This window comes from Phodopus roborovskii, unplaced genomic scaffold, assembly GCF_943737965.1.
Source record: "Phodopus roborovskii unplaced genomic scaffold, PHOROB, whole genome shotgun sequence".
NCBI classification, from domain to species: domain Eukaryota; kingdom Metazoa; phylum Chordata; class Mammalia; order Rodentia; family Cricetidae; genus Phodopus; species Phodopus roborovskii.
The window spans coordinates 138,476-159,602 of NW_026125896.1; the positions used below are offsets into that span (position 1 = coordinate 138,476).

The following is a 21,127-nucleotide window of genomic DNA, read 5'->3' on the forward strand; positions in this document are numbered from 1 at the left end:
TCTACAGTTTGAAATTTGGACTTTCATATCTCCTTCCTGAAATCTCTTAATTAATATTTAACTTAACACAGCTTAATGTTAGAGAGTATTCATGAGATCCCTTTCAAAAAGTGAAAGAATTTTAGATCACTTTCTCCTGTCTTTCCTGTCTTTGCATTTTTAAAGACAGAAGAATGATATAGAAATCCTGATCTTCCCACCTCTGCCTCCTGAGTGCTGGGATGAATGGTGTGTGCCAGACCTGGTTCTCCTCTTCCATTTTAAACATTATTGTCATGTAGTTCTGGCCCTTTGAGCCTATAACTTTCTAAATACCGCAAACTTAGGATGCATAAGGCAGTGAGATCTGTCCCTGGGCTCAGGGATGGACACACACACACACACACACACACAAATACACACACACACACACACACACACACACAATTTTATTTGTAAATACTCTTTCTTGCATTCCAGCTATCTTTGGGAGAGAGGAGCTAGATTTAAAATACCTTCCTGTGGGGCTAAATAGATGGTTCATCAGTTAGAAAAGCTTGGTGTTCTTCCAGAAGACCGGAATTTACTCCCCAACACTCACATCAAGTAGTTCAAAGTCACCCCCCAAAGCATCCGATGTTTCCTTCTGGCCTTGTGGGCACCTGCACACACATGGTACACAAACACACATGTACATGTACATATGCATATAACTAAATAAATCTTCTTTAAAATATTGTCCTATAAGGCAAGTTTTTTTGTTTATCGGGGGGGGGGGGGGAGAAGGATGTGTTTTCAAGACAGAGTTTCTCTGTGTAACAGCTCTGGCTGTCCTAAAACTTATTTTGTAGACCAGGCTAGTTTCGAACTCACAGAGATCTGCCTGCCTCTGCCTTCTGAGTTCTGGGATTAAAGGTGTGAGCCATCATGCCTGGACAGGGCAAGATTTAGGGACTGTAAACTTTGTTAGATTTTGCTTCCACATAAACATTTGGCCCCATTTGTTTTCTGTCATTCTTTTTTCCTTATTTTTGTTTGTTTGTTTGTTTGTTTGCATCTTTTTGAGGCAGGGTTTTTCGGTGTATCCGAGACTCTTCTGAAACTCCCTCTGTAGACCAGGCTGGCCTCAAACTCAGAGATCTGCCTGCCTCTACCTCCTGATTGCTGGGATTAAAGGCGTGTTCTATCACTGCCTGGCAATGTATAAGAGTCTTTTTAAACATTGTTTTATGTATATTTTGTCTACATGAACCATGTGCATTCCCAGTGCCCATAGAAGTCAGAAAATGCTGTCAGATCTCTGGAACCAGAGTTAGCCACACTGTAAGCCACTGTGGGTACTAGGAATTTAACCCAGGTCCTTCGGCACAGAAGCATATGAACGCTCTTAAACACCAAGACACTTTTTCAGCCCCTGGCCCCTTTTCTTAAAGAACTTGTGCCAAGAGTAGGTTTTTTTTTTTTTTTTTTTTTTTTTTTTTTTTTTTTGTTAACAGTTATTTTCTCCCAATACTTGGATAACATTTGCCTTATAATTCTGGTTTCAATCGTTGCTGCTGAATTTTTCTTTTATTTTGATTGAAATTAATTATGTGTGTGTGTGTGTGTGTGTGTGTGTGTGTGTGTGTGTGTGCGCGTGCATGTGTGGAGGTCAAAGGACAACTTTGTGGATTCAATTCTCTCCTACCTTTACATGGGTTCTAGAGATTGAACATAAGTTCAGGCCTGCATTACAAACAAATCTACTGGCTGAACTGTCTTGTCTGCCCTTCTTTTATTTTTATAAGTGAGCAGTCCTTTCTCTGACTTCCCTAAATATGTCCCTTTGTCTTTGGCATCTTTAGTGAATTTAGTATGGGTGGGTTTTTATTACCTCATCCAGGCCTGAACCTAAACACTATTAAACCTGCTGGATTTATGAATCCATGATTTCTTCTCAGTTTTGGCAAGTTCATACATACTATGTCTTAATTGTCACCTGTGTTTATGTCTTTTCTCCTTGAAGATCTTCATTTAGATTCATGTTAATCTTCTCCCTCCTATTCCACAGGTTTTATACCTCTTTGATTACATATTACACTCTCCATGTCATCATTTCATTGGGTTTCCTTCTATGTTGTTAAAAGGGAATCTGAGGTGGTTTAATGAGAATGTCCCCATAAACTCACATGTTTAAATACTTGTTCCCTAGCTGGTAGAACTGTTTAGGAAGGATTAAGAGGCGTGGCCTTGTTGGAAGAGGTGTGTCTGCCTGCCTGCCTGCCTGCCTGCTGCCTGCCTGCCTGCTGCTTGCTGTATCCCTGCATGCCTGCCTGCCTGCCTGCCTGCCTGCCTGCATGCCTGCCTACCTGCCTGCCTGAGGCCTGCCTGCCTGCTGCCTGCTGCTATGCTTTCCTCATGATGATCATGGATTCTAACCTTCTGCAGCCATGAGCCCCAAATTAAACACTTTCTTTTTCATAAGTTGCCTTGGTCATAGTGTTTTCTCGTGACAACAGGAAAGTGAGGAAGACAAAAGTTGGTACTACGGGGTGGGGTATTGCTGTGACAGGAAGCTGGCCATGCTGCTTTTGGAAGGAATATGGAAAACCTGGGGAAATTGGATTAGGAAAGCTGATGACTGCTATAAGCAGGGTTGAATGGACATCCTAGTCAGAGCTTGGAGAAAACAGTGCTAAGATCATTGAGGGTTATGGATGCTCAGCTCAAGAAACTTCAGAGGGCAACAGTATTAGTGACAGTGTTAGGAACCATTCTTGTGGTGCTTGGGGAAAAAATGAGGATGCTTTCTGCCTGAGGGCAAATTGAAATAGTTGGACTAATTTTATAGGCAGAGGAGATTTCAAAACAGCCAATTATTAACTCTATTGCATGGTTTTTAGTAATCACTTTCATGTGTAGCTACCATAAAAATAATAAGCAGGGCAAAAAGAAACACAAAATGTACAGTTTGAGGAGGGGAAAGAGCACTAATATAAGGAGATACCTGGTGTGAAACAGAATAAAGGGAGTGTTGTCTTTGGGTGAAGACCCCTCCAGCTCAACCTAAAACTTGTAAAAAGGAAATGCCTTTTGTATTTGTATTTCTAAAAAGCTGCAATGGGGGAAAATGTTATGCAAATATAATTCAAGAAGGGGAACAGGCTCCAACTCAAATGACTGAACATGGCTTCATTGGCCAGGTCGTTCTGGCTTTAGATCCCTGAATGATACATGAGTAAAGGAGTTGTAGAATCTTCCTCCACAGTTAAGAAAATCCTCTGAAGCGAGGTGTTTGGCATGGGAATCCCTTCAAGGAAACCAGAGAAGCTATATGTGAATTTATGAAAATGAAGCCTGGATTGGGTTGGAGACCTCAAGATGTTGGAGATGTCAAAATCATAGGAAATACTTACCAAGAAACTTGGGACCAAATCAAGAGAGAAAGTCACATGTTGTAGCCAGCAGAACTTGAAGGGAAGAGCCATCTAAGCCCATTGGCAGCAGAATAGAGCTTTAAGATTTGGGGTTTGCCCTCCTGAATTTCCATTTGCCTATTAGCAACAGATTAGAGATACAGGATTTGAAGTTTGCCCCGCTGGATTTCTGTCATGTCTTGGTCCAGTATTTTCTAACTATATTCTCATTCCTCCCTTTTGAAATGGTAATGTATATTCTATGCTGTTTTACATTTAAGTATATAATTTACTTTTTGATTTTACAAGGAGTTATAATTAAAAGCTGCCGTAGTTCTCAGAAGAAATTTAAAAGTGTTAACACTGATGGGACTATTAGAGTTGGACAAAAGTCATTTCACATTATGATCTGGCCACAAGCCTATGGCAGCCAAGGTGTGGGGTGTGATGGTTTGAATGAGAATGGCCCCCATATGTGCATATGTTTGAATACTTGGCTCCAGTTGGTAGAGTTTCTTGGGAAGGATTAAGAAGTGTGGCCTCATTGGAGGAGTACTGATACTGGCAGTGGGCCTGAGGTTTCAGAAGCCCAGGACATTCCCAAATAGCACCCTCTGCCTCCTGTTTGCAGAAAGGGATATAAGCGCTCATGGGCAAACACCATGTCTGCCTGCCAGCTGCCATGTTCTCCCCATGATGGCCATGGACTCCAACCTTCTGTAACCATGCACCCCAAATTAAACACTTTATTTTCTGTGGCCTTGGTCATGGCATTTTGTCACAACAACAGAAAATAAGTAAGACAGAATCACTTTCATAGATCTTAATTGGCTTGATTCTGTAGTTAGAAAACATACTGGGCAAAATGAAATTCAGAATGTTCTACCCTCACATGTGCAGGATATCAAAAGAAAAGAAAATTATATATAGAAAGTGGAAATGAGGGGGCTGGAGAGATGGCTCAGTGGTTCAGAAAACTATCTGTTTTTCCAGAGGACATGGGTTCAATTCTCAGCACCCTGTAACTCAAGCTCCAAAGGATCTCTCTCTCTCTCTCTCTCTCTCTCTCTCTCTCTCTCTCTCTCACACACACACACACACACACACACACACACACACACATATAGACAGACATGCATGTGAGCCAAACACCAATGCATATAAAATAAAATTTTATAAAGAAAATGAAAAGAAGTATACAGAGTTTTCGTTGGGTAAAACTTATATTTGCTTTCTTTGAACCTTGTTTTAAGCAGTTGACTACCTGGCTCTTAGAGGCTGGCTGATGTGATTAGGTTAAGTTTCACAGTGTACAAAGTCACCATTAGTCCAATTTAAGTGCATCTTTAGGTCAAACTACATTCGATTGAACAGAATTACCCTGAGAAATAACTCCCTGTCCACTAATTTTCTCTTCAGCCATATCTAATCCAATATTAACATTACAGTGACCTTTTAAACCAATAATAATATTAATCATTGAAAAGACTATTTTTTTAAGTCATTGATTCCAATTGTCTACGATTTGTGGTGCTTTCTGTGGTAGTCATGGGCAGGAAAGTGAGATCAGAGTACCCCAGTAGGGTGTATTTTAACACTGACATTGTTAAGAATTGATGGCTCCTGATAATAATAGTGAAATAATTGTTGTGTGATATCTAATATTCACTTAAAAATTACAGTGTCATGTTATCCTTATCTGCTCCTGACACCTACTATTCCCACTGTGCTTACACCATTGAGCTTATTTACATTTTTGTATCAGTCAATACAAAATTGTGTTTCTATAACCAAATACCTAACACGGTCATGAGTGAGGCATTTATTTTATTTCTGGAGTGAGAGGTACAATCTATCATGGTGGAGAAGGATTGTACAATTCATGACAATAGACTCATGAGCCTAAGACTCTAACAATTGATGGACAAGGAAGCAAAGAACAGACAGGAAGTGACATCAGTGACATCGGGCTATAAAATCTCAAGACACTTACCCAATGATCTAATTTCTCCAGTGAGAGCTCAGCTCTGAAAGTTATATGTGATGATATATTATTTATGATTCATCAAATCTTGCCTGAGGATTCAGAAAGCAAAGCCAGCAACAAACTATAGAGGCCAGGCAATGGTGATACATACCTTTAATCCTAGAAACGATACTAGCTAGCCAGGCAGTGGTGGCACACACCTTTGGGTAGATTTCTGTGAGTTCGAGACCTCCCAGGGATACACTAGAGTGAATCAGTCTAAAAGATTAACAGAGCTCAGGCCTTTAATCCCAGCTCTAGAGAGGCATATAAAAGACAGGAACCCAATGTCTCAGGGTGCATTGTGAGATTTAATCTCTAGCCACCCTGAGGAGAGGTAGCAGTCTGAGGTTTGCTGGAGAACTTGCAGAGACAGGATCACCCCCTTTTAGACTGAGGTAGATGTAAGTGCTAGTGGCTCGGCTGCTTTGCTTCTCAAACCTTCGGCTTGGAGCTTGAACCCCAATATCTGTCTCTGGGTTTTTATTTTTGGTGTTACAGTTACACACCTCTAAGAGTGCAGCAAGACAGGGAGGATAGACATTCCACATTTGAACTATGGTGTTTCATTCTTGTCCCCTCTGACTCACATGTGTATCTGGTGTCTTTTAATCATCAGCAGGCTGTCCAGGGCACGGGCCTGGCCTTCATTGTCTACACTGAGGCCATTAAAAACATGGAAGTGTCCCGGCTCTGGTCAGTTCTCTACATCTTCATGCTGCTGATGCTGGGTTTGGGGAGCATGCTTGGAAACACAGCAGCCATACTCACCCCTCTGACGGACAGCAAGGTCATCTCGTGCTACCTGCCCAAGGAGGCCATTTCATTCAGGACACCAGAAGGTGGAGGCAGGGCATGGGTGGGTGACAAAATGCAAGACAATCAGTGGAAGGGTCTAATTAGGGGCCGTGTGATTCTAAGACAACTCCAGAAGGGCTGCATGGGTGTAGCTGTGCTCCTGCTAGGGTAATACTCAGTTCCACTTGGGTAAGTTGTTCTAGGAGCTGTATGTACATGTAATGTGTACCACAGAGACCCATTTTTAATTTCAACATCTTGCCACCCAGCCAGGATCATAAGAACACTCCTGTGCCTCCGATGGCTCTATATTCAGGATAGATAATGTCATGTCTGATCACATGTCCTAGCTATCATGTGGGAAGCATCCTCTTCCCTGTTCCTCGAAGCCTGATAGCACCTGGTATTTTTTTTTCTGAATTTGGGTCTCTGTGGTCCACAGTACAAAGGCATGTAGCTCCCAATCCAGCACTTAATCCTCTCCTGAGGGAACCTCCCACTGGCTGACATTGTATGGTATGGCAGTGGGAAGGGCTACTAAGAATTCAGAGGCACCATGGAAAGCCTTTGGAAGTCAGAAGAAAACCTGGAAATAGTCAAATATTGACTCTGCCATGTTGTGCTACAGGGAGTTATCTGACAACACTGAGCCCTGGAAACCCGGTATAAAAGGGATCTCTGACTACTACCTTGGAGGCTTAATCTGGTCTGGTATATGACCAGAGCCTGGCAAGTGAGAACACCTACATAAATGTAAATTGCAGTTTCCTCCCAAACCAATCCTTATCTAGGGCCCCACACCACATTTAAGTCCACTTCTCACAGTCTCAGGGGCTATGTTTTTGGTATCTTCAGCATTCCCAGACTTTCAACCATTATGATATCCCCCGAAGAGCAACACCCTGACTTTTGTTGTTGTTTTCCTGCTCTGAAATACCTTACAAAGCAGCTCCTATAGCTGATGTGGGAACTCACCCTCCAAAGCACACCTAGGGATCGATGGCTCTTGTTGACATCCAATGTGGGATGAGTCAGGGAGTCTCAGAGAGATGAGCAATGATCTTGTGTTCCAGGTCTGGTGTGCCTCATCAACTGTGCCATCGGCACAAGTTCACCATGGAGGCTGGGAACTACTGGTTTGACATCTTCAATGACTATGCAGCAACACTGTCTCTGCTGCTCATCGTGCTGGTGGAGACCATAGCTGTGTGCTACATGTATGGGCTAAAGAGGTAAGGAGACCCCAGATCCTGCCTGCTACAAGAGGCAGAGAAGCTGCAGGTCCACATCCATAGGAAAATCACCTTTCCTCTGTGCGCATGCCTGTTTTAGATAGCAGAACTGGCAGTCTGTTCTCTGCCCTCAAATCTCTGCTATCTCTTGCTTCCTCAGTTTACTTGTATCTTTCTTTCCTTTTCCATTTTCTTTTTTCCCCATTTTGTATCATCAGATGGATTTTAGGCTCAAAGAGTGGGTGTACCCTGTGATAATACATCAGATTCTATTCCTGAACACTTAAGTGTCTGTCCCCCTACTCTCAACCTAGGCATAGTGACTGCCTTTCTGCACTTGTCATGCCTTCCTAGGGTCAGTCACAGACAGGGTCTCAAAAACCATGTACCCTCAAAGGTGAAAAGAGGAACATTGTCCTATATCATTATTCTATTCTTTTTTCAGTGTGCCCATCATCTCTGCTATTCTAGACACCCCGGAGCATTGAAAATTTTCAGGGTCCATGCTACTGGCTTCAAGGAGCCTTTGTCAGAAAATCTTGGGAGTGAGCCTGGTGCACTTAGGTGAAGCCAATGTGCAATCAAATCTGAGAGCATGGTCAGAACCTATTGAAGGAGAGGGGAAAGTACGAGTTGTGTTTAGACATACTTACATCCAGAGCAACTTGTACAAATATAAATGCTCTGTTGAACATCTCTAGTTATGAGGGGGAGTCACCAAAACAGAACAGTTGTGCTCTTGGAAATCAGAAAGGTGAAGTAATGCTATCAGGAAATGCAAATGTGCCTCTGTTTACCGATCTAAAGGTAGTTGAACCTGGGAGAATGGAGCCTAAAAAGGGGGAATAAAGTCTCACACAACAGCCAACTTTATTAAGAACATCAGGAAATATCCACTTTGAGTGTTAAGAAAGATCATGTGAGTAAAGCTCTCATGAGTTCAAGCTGAGTATAATCACAATGACAGGCTGCACATGGGAAAAAAAAAAAAAACAAGAATTTCTATAGAGGTATAAATAAGTAATAATAGCCAGTTGGCAAGAATAATCTGAAGCAAACTATATGATACACCTGGGAGAGGTGTAGAAGAATAATCCTCCAAGAGCAATTCAGAGTTTTGGAGAAACTGAGGTCACGAGACTTTTATTTTCTTGGAAGTTTTCTCACAGGTACTCAGAATTGTTTTTTCTTCTTGAGAATGTTTCTTCCCTTTTCCATTTTTTCCTTTTTTAATTTTATGTGAGTTGGTGTTTTGTCATGGGTGTCAGGTCCCCTGGAGCTGAAATTACAGATGGTTGTGAGCTGCCTTGTGGGTGCTGGGAATTGAACCCAAGTCCTCTGGAAGAGCAGCCAGTGCTCTTGACCACTGAGCCTTCTGTCTAGCCCCAGCACTCCGAATTCTCACAGGAATGCATTCTTGGATTGTGTTAGGATACTCTTCCATCCACATTGTGGTTACAACCTGCTAAACCCACTTTAGATTAAAGAGCACCCTAAATTAAAAATGCATTTGTTATACCTGCCTTCCTATCCATCACACTCAGAGCTGTCAAATGATCATCCCAGAGGCCATGTGATTGACTGGGTTACCAACATCTCCACAGAATACCCTGCTTCAGATTGCTTGCCCACAAAATGTTGGGTCTCAAACTATAGCTTCTACAGAATTCATTTCCCTTTCACACATTGTAGAGTGAGAAGACACTAAACTGAACAGGTCAGCCAAGGAGCTCTCCACATACAGTCAAATGCCAGTTTCTCCATGGGGACGTAGCTTTGCTTTATTTTGTTACTGTGAAAAGAGAAAGATCATTGTAGAATGATAAATGATCAATTATAATGTTTAAAAGCTTACTCATATAACAGCTGTAGAATATACATTCTTATCAGCACACTGAAATTCCCCCAAATCAAATCTCAAATAATGTAGTCGTAATTAGAAGTCAACGTGAATCATGAAGGTGGGATGCACCTGTAACCTACCAACTTGAGAGGCTGAAGCAGGGAGACTAAAGACCGGACCTAAACAATCAACCTAGCTAAATCCCATCTCCAAAGGGGAGGCTGGAGCAATGGCTCAACAGCTAAAAGCTCTGGCTGTTCTTGTAGAGACCATGGGTCCAGTCTCCAGCACCCAGTTGATGGTTCATAGCCATCCAGAACCCCAGTTCCAAGTAGGTATTATGTATATACATTATATATATATATATATATATATATATATATATATATATGTGTGTGTGTGTGTGTGTGTGTGTGTGTGTGTGTGTGTGTGTACATATACATATGTATATGTAGAATATGCAAATAAAATAAAAACATATCTTTCTTTTTTTAAAGGACAAGAATTGCAACACAAACAAAAGCAACAAACAAACAAAAAACAAACAAACAAACAAAAATTCTCAAGGTCTTGCCAACAGTGCTAAGGAGATTGGACTCTCTCATACAGGGAAACTAGAAACTCTTATGATTAATTAACAGTGGACTCACCAGGATGAGCAAATAATTGAAAATTGTATAACCTTAGTTTGCAGGGTAAGACTATAGAACCCTGCGTAGAGCTATCCTTGCTTTCTCTCCTTCCTCAGGAATTCTGGCGACTCAGCTTGATCATGTTCTGTATCGTGTTTCTGATAGGCACAGTGAAGTTCCTACCCACAGGCAGTCATCCATTAGCCTGAATTGCATCCTGGGAACACTCAGGTGGGGCTAAGCCTGACTGAGTCACCTGCACTGGGAATCTGGACACCCCAGAGAACTGAGATTCATCCCTTTTGTTGAGATGGTTTTTAAATACAGTTGTGACCGAGGTCTGAGTGAAGTGTAAATTTTAAAACAGACAGGACGCTCAAAATTCATGATTTATGATTGCTTGTCAGTTGTGCTCCTGAGGCTACATGTGTCACTGTACGTGCAAGGTGGGAGGGAACCCAAAACAATAGTGTCCCGTTGCACTTATTGGTAGCTCAGGATGTGCCATCGTGGGAGCGTTTATACTATAGAAATTTACAAGCACATAGATCGGAGTTTTTCTGCAGTTTCCAGTTCAACATCAGCAGACACAATGGTGGGAGATGTTATTCTATATATGTTTCTCATACTGGTTAATAAATAAAGCACTGTTGGCCAATAGAAAAGGAAGATAGGAGGGACTAGGAGACAAGGAGGAAGAGGAAATAGTAAGGAGGAGTCAAGATGGAGAGTCTGGAGAAAGCAGTATGCCTACCAGCTCCCTGGTAAGAGAAATACATAGATCAGTAGAAATGGGTTAATAATTAAGACAGAGCTAGCCGATTAGAAACTAGCACCTGGCCAACAGCATAATATCAAATATGGAGTCTTGGTGTTTTCATTGGGGCTGGTGCGGCGGCGGGACAAGGCAGGACAAGACCAAGCGGCGGGCAGAAAAACCGTACTCCTTACACACAATCGTATCTTCATGAGATATTTTGCAGTAACCCTTAATAGTGGAAGTCTGAGGAGCCCAGAAATCCTAGAATTTGAGACTCATGACAGAGAAAAAGAATGTGGCCAAAGGTCAATGGGAGGGTGTGAACTGGCTACCACTGAGGTTAAGGCCAGGGGGGAGGCACCAGCCAACCAGGGAAGACACACACCAGGGCCTGACAGGACAGAAAGCTGAACAACAGGAAACACAAGGGACTGGAATCCAAAAGAGAGCACAGGAGTGGGTCCATTCTACCCTGAGTGTTGTCTCAGAAGATGGAATCACCCTTGGCGCATGTGGTCTCCCTGCCAGAAGATGAGGAGCTGCAGCCCAAGAGCAGCCCTGAATGCCCTGACCAGCACACAGGAAGACTGGGCCCAACCAAATATGCCCAGCCTGGGGTTGGGGAGAAGGGGCGACCAAAGTGGGACAACCCCAGCAGTTCTTACTTACCTGCATACCCTATGCCATGGTCCTGGGCAATGTGTGGCCCTTCCCCCACCTGAGCCAGACATACTGCAGAGGTGAGTGCAGTTTGCAGGGACAGCAGTGTCTGAGTAGCTGAGTGCTTCACATCTCAAACCCTCACCTTCCTGGAATCTGTATGAATTATAGGACTAGTGGATGTTACCTCCAAAGATCTGGCCCACAACCCAGCAAAGAAGGAAGGTTGGGCTTTGCTTTCACAGACAGGGCTTTTGTGCTGTCTAAAAAAAAAGAAAAGAAAAGAAAATAAAGAAAAAAAACTTTCCCTTTCCTAACTTGAAGTCATGAAACCTTTCTGTTCCTCCTCTGAATTCTTAACCACCGGGTTGTGGATATGGAGCTGTGTTCTACTTCCTTTCCTTCCTTTTTTTCTGTATAAAATATGGTATCTAAAAAGGTTCATTATATTATGTTGTTGTATTGTTGTTGTCATGACGAAAAGATTGCAGAGCTCTTTTGCTTGGATTATATCCTTGAGGTTTGAGGAAGTGATGGAAAGTTTGCTCGGCAGAGCTGAGAAGGTGCCCACACTCCCACCTTGGTAAGAGCAAGCAGTCTGTCACAAAGACAAGTTGATGTGGGCCATACCAGGCATGCTGTAGTTGCTACTTGGTACTTTGGGTTAAAATTAGACTATCTTATGACCTTTGTGTGTTAGAGCCCAACTCCAAACAGCTGTGGGGAACATGGCTATGGCTCCTGCTCCCAGGTGTCTCTAAGAATCCTCACAGGCCTCTGCCTCCTTCAACATCAAGCTGAAAGTTAAACCTGAGTGTTTAAAGAGTAGAATTCTTCTCTGCAAAGCAGGCTCTGCGATGAATGTTTCCTGTTCCTGGACGGTGTTTTGAGGAGAAATGTTAGGAAGGTGGTGGTGGTGCGGTGTGTGCGTGCACGGGGTGGGGACATCTAAACAGTACCAATATGGGAAAGGGGAAGATCCCAGGTACCCTATCAAATACTCATGGGAGTAAAGGCTGATAGACTTAGGCCCACCCCCCATTCCAAAGGGATAAAGCTATTGCTTTCCCTTTCCCTGCAATTGTTACATTTCTCATGGGTGTCTCCCATCTGTAATTTGAGAAGACCTCTACATAGGCTCATATACCAGACTCAAAATTGTGGAGGAGGACTTGGAAGTGTCCAGACTGTTGCAGCACTCTCGCCTCAAGTGAAGGAACCCTCCCTAACCAGGATAAGCTTGGTGAGAAGCCCAGACAATTTCCACCTCTACCAGGAATAAGGAAAGTAGGGCTTCTGTCTGTGTGTAAAAAGTAATTGATATCATTTGGCTATCCATGTGATAACTAGGGTAGAGGGGTAAGTCACAACTCCAAAACCAAGAGACTTTGGACTCCAAGGAACCAAGAATCTTCTGGAGAAGGAAGAGTGGGAGGGGTGGCTATCCCCTGCACCCTCCACCTTTAGATTGCTTCATTGCCGCTTGCTGGCCTCTTGAGCTAGGATTGCTAACTATTAGCACCTTGAGGTAGGCTGTCTTGGGTAGGGAAGATTTGCTCAGCTTTTTTCTTTCCTGAGATGTTCTAGCCCACAGGCAAAACCTGAGTTCATCATGAAGTTTTCCAGCTTCAAGGAAGAGATACCGACCTTGCTTTTGTATTTGAAGTGGGGATTGCCTGAAATTCCAATGGAGCCTGTGAGTGAGCTAGCAGGGCAAGTTTCTAAGTAGGAAATCGTTGTTGGGTGGTGTCACCAATTTACCCAGAACTCAAGTATTTACAGCTGTGGCATGCTAGAAAAAATGACCCCTGCATACAACCCCCCATGTCCCTGGTGTACTGGGCTGTTGGGTGGGTGCGCGTCAAAGAAAGTGTCAAGACTACTTAACTGATGGCTGTGGGTCAGGGTTGTGTGGCTGGAAAAAAAATTTATTTTTTTCGGATTTTCCAGATAGGGATTTTCGGTGTAGCTTTGGAGCTAGTCCCTGCGCTTGCTAAGTAGACCACGCTGGCCTTGAACTCGCAGAGATCTGCCTGCCTCTGCCTCTCTAAAGCTGGGATTAAAGGCATGCATCACAAAAGTCCAGCAGGGCTACTGAAATCTTAAACATTCCTGAGCCCCAGGATTGCATTCCCAGTGAAGTAACTATCAATCATTGAAGCTAAAGGAGACTTCCAGTTGTTTAAGTCATAAGGCACCAGCACTAAGATTAAAGCTCATGTGAATTTTCAGCAGCACAGGGTCAGGTGCTAAACAAGCAGGTACAGGCAAAGAAAGATCAGCCTGCCTGAGTTGGGAAGCTGGAGACAGGGGCTTTGCTGGGGCGGTCGTGCTCTTTGTATCTGGCATCTCCAATATTGGTTTCCCACAGTTGGATATAGATTACCATTTCACTTATTCCTGCCTGCATTTTTGCTGGCCCATTATGATTACTAATATTATTTTTGAGAGAAACATTTCCTCTATTCCTTTGCAGACTGTCCTAGAACACTCTCTGTAATAAAGCAGGTTTGGAATACAACCAGAACAATTTTTGTTAGCCTACCTAATGTTGATGGGATTGAAGGCCAATGTCACCAACATCTAGTCTGTTCTCCTTTTTTCCCTTTAACTTTGTCTGTAAACTCACATTTCTTCTCTCTTATTTTCTATTTCTATTTCCTCACTCTCCATAGGAATCTAAACCTGGGGGGGTGTTTTCATTTTCATGTAAGACTGTGCTCAATATAAGAGCTTCCTACAAATCTTCAAGTGAAAATTGGTTTTACTTTGTCACTAGGAAACGCAAAGAACAAAAAGGACCTTGAAAAGTACATCATTTGATTATGTCCAACTTGGCATCTTGTTGAGGTAACTAACACAAAGACATGGAAATGAAAACCAAAGTAGGCAGGGCAGCCGGAACGTTGACCATCATTGCTGGATTTTCTCAAACAACTGTGCTGGCCTTGTGAAATTTAGCATTATACTCCCCTAGCTCCCTCTAAATCTCCACTGCTCTTTTACCACCTTCCAAGATGCCACAAGATATCTGTGAGAGTTTAACTTCCACAAAGTGTGTTGTCTCTCAGGAAGACAAACATTCTTGAATGATAGATATCCAAGTAACATCACCTCAGTGGGTACGGTATTATCTCTGAGGAATGTGAATGAACCATTTCAGTATATATTGGACTTGTTTTTAGGGGACCAGAGTTGTTGTTAGTCATCAACATCCTCATGATACTTGTGGCTCCTGCTGCCTTCCTTTTACAAATTAATGCCTCTCCTCTCGTCTCATGAGGGTAAATCAATGCAAAGTCTAACTTGGATTTGGTTTGCTTTGGAAGAGTGGGATTATATTCCTCTTTTCTGAACCTGGGCCATTCAGTGGGGACTAAGAGATCTGCATTCACGGAAAAGTCTACCAAGTATTGATGAAGGCTTTTCATAAGCATACAGCTGGAGCCAATTTGCCTAAACTCAATACCCTATATATCCTCACCTGGGTCATCACAGTGCCATTGCTAGCTGATTGCGGTTGGATATAAAGAAATGTATCACTTAGAGTCAGAGAGTTCTGCTCCCTTGTTTTTTTTTTATTTTATTTTATTTCATTTTATTGTTTATTTTGATTGTTAGGCCAAATGGATTCTATGCATCATTGCAGACTGTCCTGGAACTCAATCTTGGGACCAGACTGTCTTCAAGCACACAGAAAATAGCTTGGCTCTGCTTCACAAGTGCTGGGATTATTGATGTGTGACACAACCACACAGATTTTATTGTATTTTTGTTTCTGGGGAAGAGGTATGGTGGCAATGCTTTATCAGTTCTTTCTTTAGATCCTTCAGGATTGATTTCATACAAAGTGTTCTTACCACAGTTTCCCTTCTTCCCACAGCTCCTTCTCCTCAGCCAAATCCAACTGTTGTTAGGGTTATGCTTCTAGTTCACTCTCTTTCACACATTGCTGTGTTAATGCAACAGCTGTAATTACTTTTCTCCATGAATCCTGGAATTATCAGTTTTTAGATTATGCATGTGGTTTAGCCATGCACATGAATAAAATCAGTGAAATCTGAGTACCACCTGACAGAGCAAAAGAACTTTTACGAGGATTTCAACTTACAGGCAGAGTATGTCAAGAATGGGCAAGCTCTCTATCACTGGGTGTATAGCCTTTAAAATTGGTGACACATAAACAAAGCATTACACAGGATCAAGCCAACTTTCAACTAAGGTACCCAATCATTCTGTTGTACTGATAGTCATATTAATAGAGGAAATTAGAAAAAGATAGTGTGATAAATTTAGGGACATGGCTTCATTTCCAGCAGAAGTCAAATATATGAAACAAAACTAAAAAAAAAAAAAACCAGAAAGGGCCTGGTAATTGTCTTAGTAGTTGAAAGACTTTCTGTCTTTTTTTTTTTTCAGCATTCTCTGTATACCCATTTCTTTTCTAGAACTCAGACTGAAGTCCTGGTGAGCTGCCAAATCTCTGCTTTCAGATTTTTGAGAACAGAGGCTTGATTCATCATCTGTGGCTAAAAGTTGGAATTTTGTTATTTATTTTTCATAACATGAGACCTGAGAACTATAGTAGCAGAACAATACTCAGGAATCAGTTGGTGTTCTGCCTTAGGGACTGTGTGAAATTTTTGTCTTGATGTTTGTTTGTTTTTCTTTTTGTTTTTTAGTTTGTATTTTGTATTAACTGTCTACATATTTACATTACCTCCACTGTCTCTCCCTTCCTTCCTTCTTCCTTTCATTTCTTTTGGAAACTGGTTTTGTCTTTGTACCTTGAGAGCTGTCTTGAAACTCATTTTGTAGGCCAGGCAGACGTGAAAGTCAGAAATCAAACTGTCTCTCTGCCTCTACCTCTGCCTCTGCTTCTGCCTCTTCCTCAGAACAACTGTGTACCAATCTCCGCTGGAATACTCATATATGCATGTGCCATGCTTTCCAGTTAAACATTGGTTGAGGAGGGAAAGCCTACATGGCTGATAGGAATTCAGTTATTTTCAGGTTTATGAGGAAAAATAAACTTTGTTTTGTTTACTTTATATTTTCACTTGTGTGTGTGTGTGTGTGTTTTTTTTTTTTTTAAAGACAGCTCGTGTCCCTTTTTCTGTGCTCCACTACATGGTGCAGGTCTTCTTTCTGAGAACAGATATGAAAGCATTGAGCTACTTCAAGTTAGTTTACCTCTACTAATGTTGTTGTTCTCACTATACAGCAGAGATTGGCCAAGCCATGCATGAAAGTCCAGCCCTGTCAAAGAGCAAATGGGACCTTTCTTGCTGCAGGGCTTAACAAAGCTTGGACCTAATTCCCTTGTACTTGTAATTATGGATACATTATGAATTTTAAAATCATTGAAATCCTGTTAGCCTCTTGTCACTCTCTAAATTTTCACTGAACTATTGTCATTTGTTTATTTTTGGCTTTGTCATTGAGTGTGTTTGTGTGTGTGTGTGTGTGATCATCTCATCTGCCTGTCTGCCAACGCCCTACTCAGTTTGAGCATGAATATGTTCAGATTTGTAGTTAGATTTAGTGCAAAAAGATAGTTTTCAATTTTTGAAGACATGATTTTTCTGTGTTGCTTTGACTCTCCCAGGACTCAGTCTGTAGACCAGGCTGGCCATGAACTCATAGATCCTCCTGCCACCAGAGTGGTTACATTACAGGCATGTGGGGATATTTCCTGCTCCATACTGGGTTTTCTTCTTTCTTCCTTGCTTTCTTTCTTCTACCACATCAACTTCTTATTTTCCTTCTTCTTCTACCCCTTCTAATTCTTTTTGTTCTTTATCTTCTTATATTCCATCTTTTTCTACCCCTTCTACTTCTTTTTGTTCTTTATCTTTCTCGTCATCTTCTTCTCTTTTACTTCTTCTTCTTCTAATTTTCTTTTGCTCTTTCATCTTGAGGCTTCACTATGCATATTTAACTGACCTGAGGCTCCATTGAACTCAAACCCACACAGCTTCCTGAGTGCTGTTGATAAAAGTTCTCATGGCCACTGCCCAGTAATTTTGCCTTTCAAGTCTTGCTATCTAGCAATTTAATTTTTCAATTACTTACCCCTTTGTCTTTATGTCTACGCACTCCTGGAAATCCAGATCCTCAGACCTCCCTACACAATCAAAAATAACTAGAGTTAAAATAATTAACCTGGCCTTCATACAGGTGTAAATCAAAAATAAATGAAGAAGATCGAAGGGAACTTGGCCTGGGGATCAGATGAAACTTCATGGATTGCTGGAAAGCCGAACTATTCAAGAGGTGTATGCTTACACAGAACAAACAAGTAGTGCTGCTTCGGTTAGTATGTGAAGAAACACTGATTCTGATTCAAAAGTGAGTTTTTCTTTTCCACCTTTCTTTATTTCATAAGTAAAATCGGAGACCTGGTTGGCATGGAGCTTGTATCGCCAGTCCCACATGCAACAGGCTTTGTATGCATTCTGCCTCCACACCCCATCCCATTGTCTCCTGCTGTATCATACAAATGCCCAGTCTTCTACCAATTTACACACACACACAGACACATGCACGCACACACACGCACACACACACACACAAACACACACACATACACACTCTCACATTCACAAACACACACACACATATTAAAGAATAGGGCCCAGGAGCATAGACTATCTATAAATTGCAGAGGTCACTTGGTGGCATGTAGTGCCCTCTTCTGGTGAAATGGCAGACAGAATACACGTGCATAAAATCAATCCAGAAGCATTTCATTTCTACTTATTATTACTATTATCATCATTATTATTATTCTGATTATTTTTGACACAAACATTTAGTCTTTTCTTAGGAGACTGTCCTTGAACACTCTCTGTAATTAAGCAGGCTTGGAATTCAAACAGAACAATTTATGTTTGCCTCCCTAGTGTTGATGGGATTGACGGCCAATGTCAGGAACCCAATATAATGTGTTCTCCTTTTTTCCCTTTTCCTTTGTCTGTAAACTCACATTTCTTCTCTCTCGTTTTCTTTTTCTTTCCCTTCACTCTCCATAGGAATCTAAACCTGGGAGATGTTTTCCTTTTCATATAAGGCTGTGCTTTCTCAATATAAGAGCTTCCTACAATTCTTCAAGTGAAAATCGATTTTACTTTGTCACTGGGAAACACAAAAAACAAACAGGACCTTGAAAAGTACATCATATGATTGTGTCCATCTTGGTATCTTGTTGAGGTAACTCAAGTAAAGACGTGGAAATGAAAACCAAAGTAGGCAGGGCAGCCGGCATGTGGTCCATCATTGCTGGATTCTCTCAAACAACTGTGCTGGCTTAAGAATTTTAGCATTGTACTCCCTTGCTTTCTCTTACTCTCCATGGCTCCTTTACCTCCTTCCAACACGTGCTACAAGATATCTGTGAGAGTTGATCTTCCAGAAAGCGTGTTGCCTGTCAGGAAGACAAACATTCTTGAATGATAGCTATCCAACTTACATCATCTCAGTGGGTAAGGTATTGTCGCTGAGGAATATGAATGAACCATTTTAGTATATATTGTACTTGTTTTTAGGGGACCAAAGTTGTTGTTATTCATCAACATCCTCATCAAACTTGTGGCCCCTGCTGCCTTCCTTTTACAAATTAATGCCTCTCCCCCTCTCCTCTCCTGAGGGTAAATCAATGGAAAGTCTAACTTGGATATGGCTTGCTTTGGAATTGTGGGATTATATTCCTCTTTGCTGAACCTGGGCTATTCAGTGAGGACTAAGAGATGCTGCATTCACTGGAAAGTCTACCAAGTATTGATAATGGCTTTTCATAAGCATACAGCTGGAGCCCACTTTGCCTAAACTCAATACCCTATATATCCTCACCTGGGTCATCACAGGGCCATTGCTAGCTGATTGTGGTTGGATATAAGGAAACAAATCACTTAGAGTCAGAGAGTTCTGCTCCCTTGTCTTTTTATTTTACTTCATTTTTCTGTTGATTTTCATTGTTTGGCAAAATGTATACTATGCATCTTTGCAGACTGTCCTGGAACTAACTTTTGAGACCAGACTGGCTTCAAGCACACAGAAAATAGCTCAGCTCTGCCTCCCAAGGGCTGAGATTAATGATGTGTGACACAACCCCACAGTTTTTAAGTTAATTTTGTTTTTGGAGAAGGGGGTATGGTGGGAATGCTTAATGAGTTCTTTCTTTAGATCCTTCAGGATTGATTTCATACAAAGTGTTCTGACCACAGTTTCCCTTCTTCCCTCAGCTCCTTCTCCTCAGCCAAATCCAACTGGTGTTAGGGTTATGCTTCTAGTTCACTCTCTTTCACACATTGCTGTGTTAATGCAAGAGCTGTAATTACTTTTCTCCATGGATCGTGGAATTATCAGTTTTTAGATTATGCATGTGGTTTAGCCATGCATATGATTAAAATCAGTGAAATCTGAGTACCACCTGCCAGTGCAAAAGAACTTTTACGAGGATTTCAACTTACAGGTAGAGTATGTCAAGAAAGGGCAAGCTCTCTGTCACTGGATTTATTGCCTTTACAATTGGTGATACATAACCAAAGCATTACAAAGGATAAAGCCAACTTTCAAATAAGGTAGCCAATCATTCTGTTGTACTGATAGTCATATTAATAGAGGAAATTAGAGAACGAGAGAGTGATAAATTTAGGGACATGGCTTCACTTCCACCATGAGTCAAATATATGAAACTTAAAAAAAAAAAAAAAAAAAAAAAAAAAAAAAGAAAACCAGAAAAGGCCTGGTAGATGACTTAGTAGTTGAAAGACTTTCTGTCTTTTTTTTTTTTCAGCATTTCTCTGTATACCCATTTCTTTTCTAGAACTCAGACTGTAGTCCTGGTGAGCTGACAAATCTCCGCTTTCAGATTGTTGAGAACAGAGGCTTGATTCATCATCTGTGGCTAAAAGTTGGTATTTTGTTATTTATTTTTGAGTACATGAGACCTGAGAACTATAGTAGCAGAACAATACTCAGGAATCAGTTGGTGTTCTGCCTTAGGGACTGTGTGAAATTTTTGTCTTGATGTTTGTTTGTTTTTGTTTTTGTTTTTTAGTTTGTTTTTTGTATTAACTGTCTCCATATTTACATTTCCTCCACTGTCTCTCCCTTCCTTCCTTCTTCCTTTCATTTCTTTGGAAACTGGTTTTGTATTTGTACCTTGAGAGCTGTCTTGAAACTCATTTTGTAGGCCAGGCAGAAGTGAAAGTCAGAAATCAACCTGTCTCTCTGCCTCTGCCTTTGCCTCTGCTTGTGCCTCTTCCTCAGAACCACTGTGTACCAATCTCCGCTGGAATATTCATATATGCATGTGCCATGCTTTCCAGTTAAACATTGGTTGAGGAGGGAAAGCCTACATGGCTGAGAGGAATTCAGTTATTTTCAGGTTTATGAGGAAAAATAAACTTTGTTTTGTTTACTTTATATTTTCACTTGTGGTTTTTTTTTTTTTTTCTTTCTTTCTTTTTTTTTTTGAACAGCTCGTGTCCCTTTATCTGTGCAGGTCTTCTCTCTGAGAACAGATATGACAGCATTGAGCTACTTCAAATTAGTTTACCTCTACTAATGTTGTTGTTCTCACTTTACAGCAGAGACAGGGCAAGGAATACATGAAAGTCCAGCCCTGTCAAAGAGCAAATGGGACCTTTCTTGCTGCAGGGCTTAACAAAGCTTGCCCCTAATTCTCTTGTACTTGTAATTATGGATACATTGTGAATTTTAAAATCATTGATATCCTGTTAGTCCTCTTGTCACTCTCTAGATTTTCACTGAACTATTGTCACTTGTTTATTTTTGG

General features: G+C 41.4%; 1 pseudogene; it reads left to right on the forward strand.

The window, feature by feature from the left end:
* LOC127217927 (sodium- and chloride-dependent transporter XTRP3A-like) overlaps positions 1 to 21,127 on the forward strand; it is a 232,667-nt pseudogene that overhangs the window by 136,944 nt on the left and 74,596 nt on the right.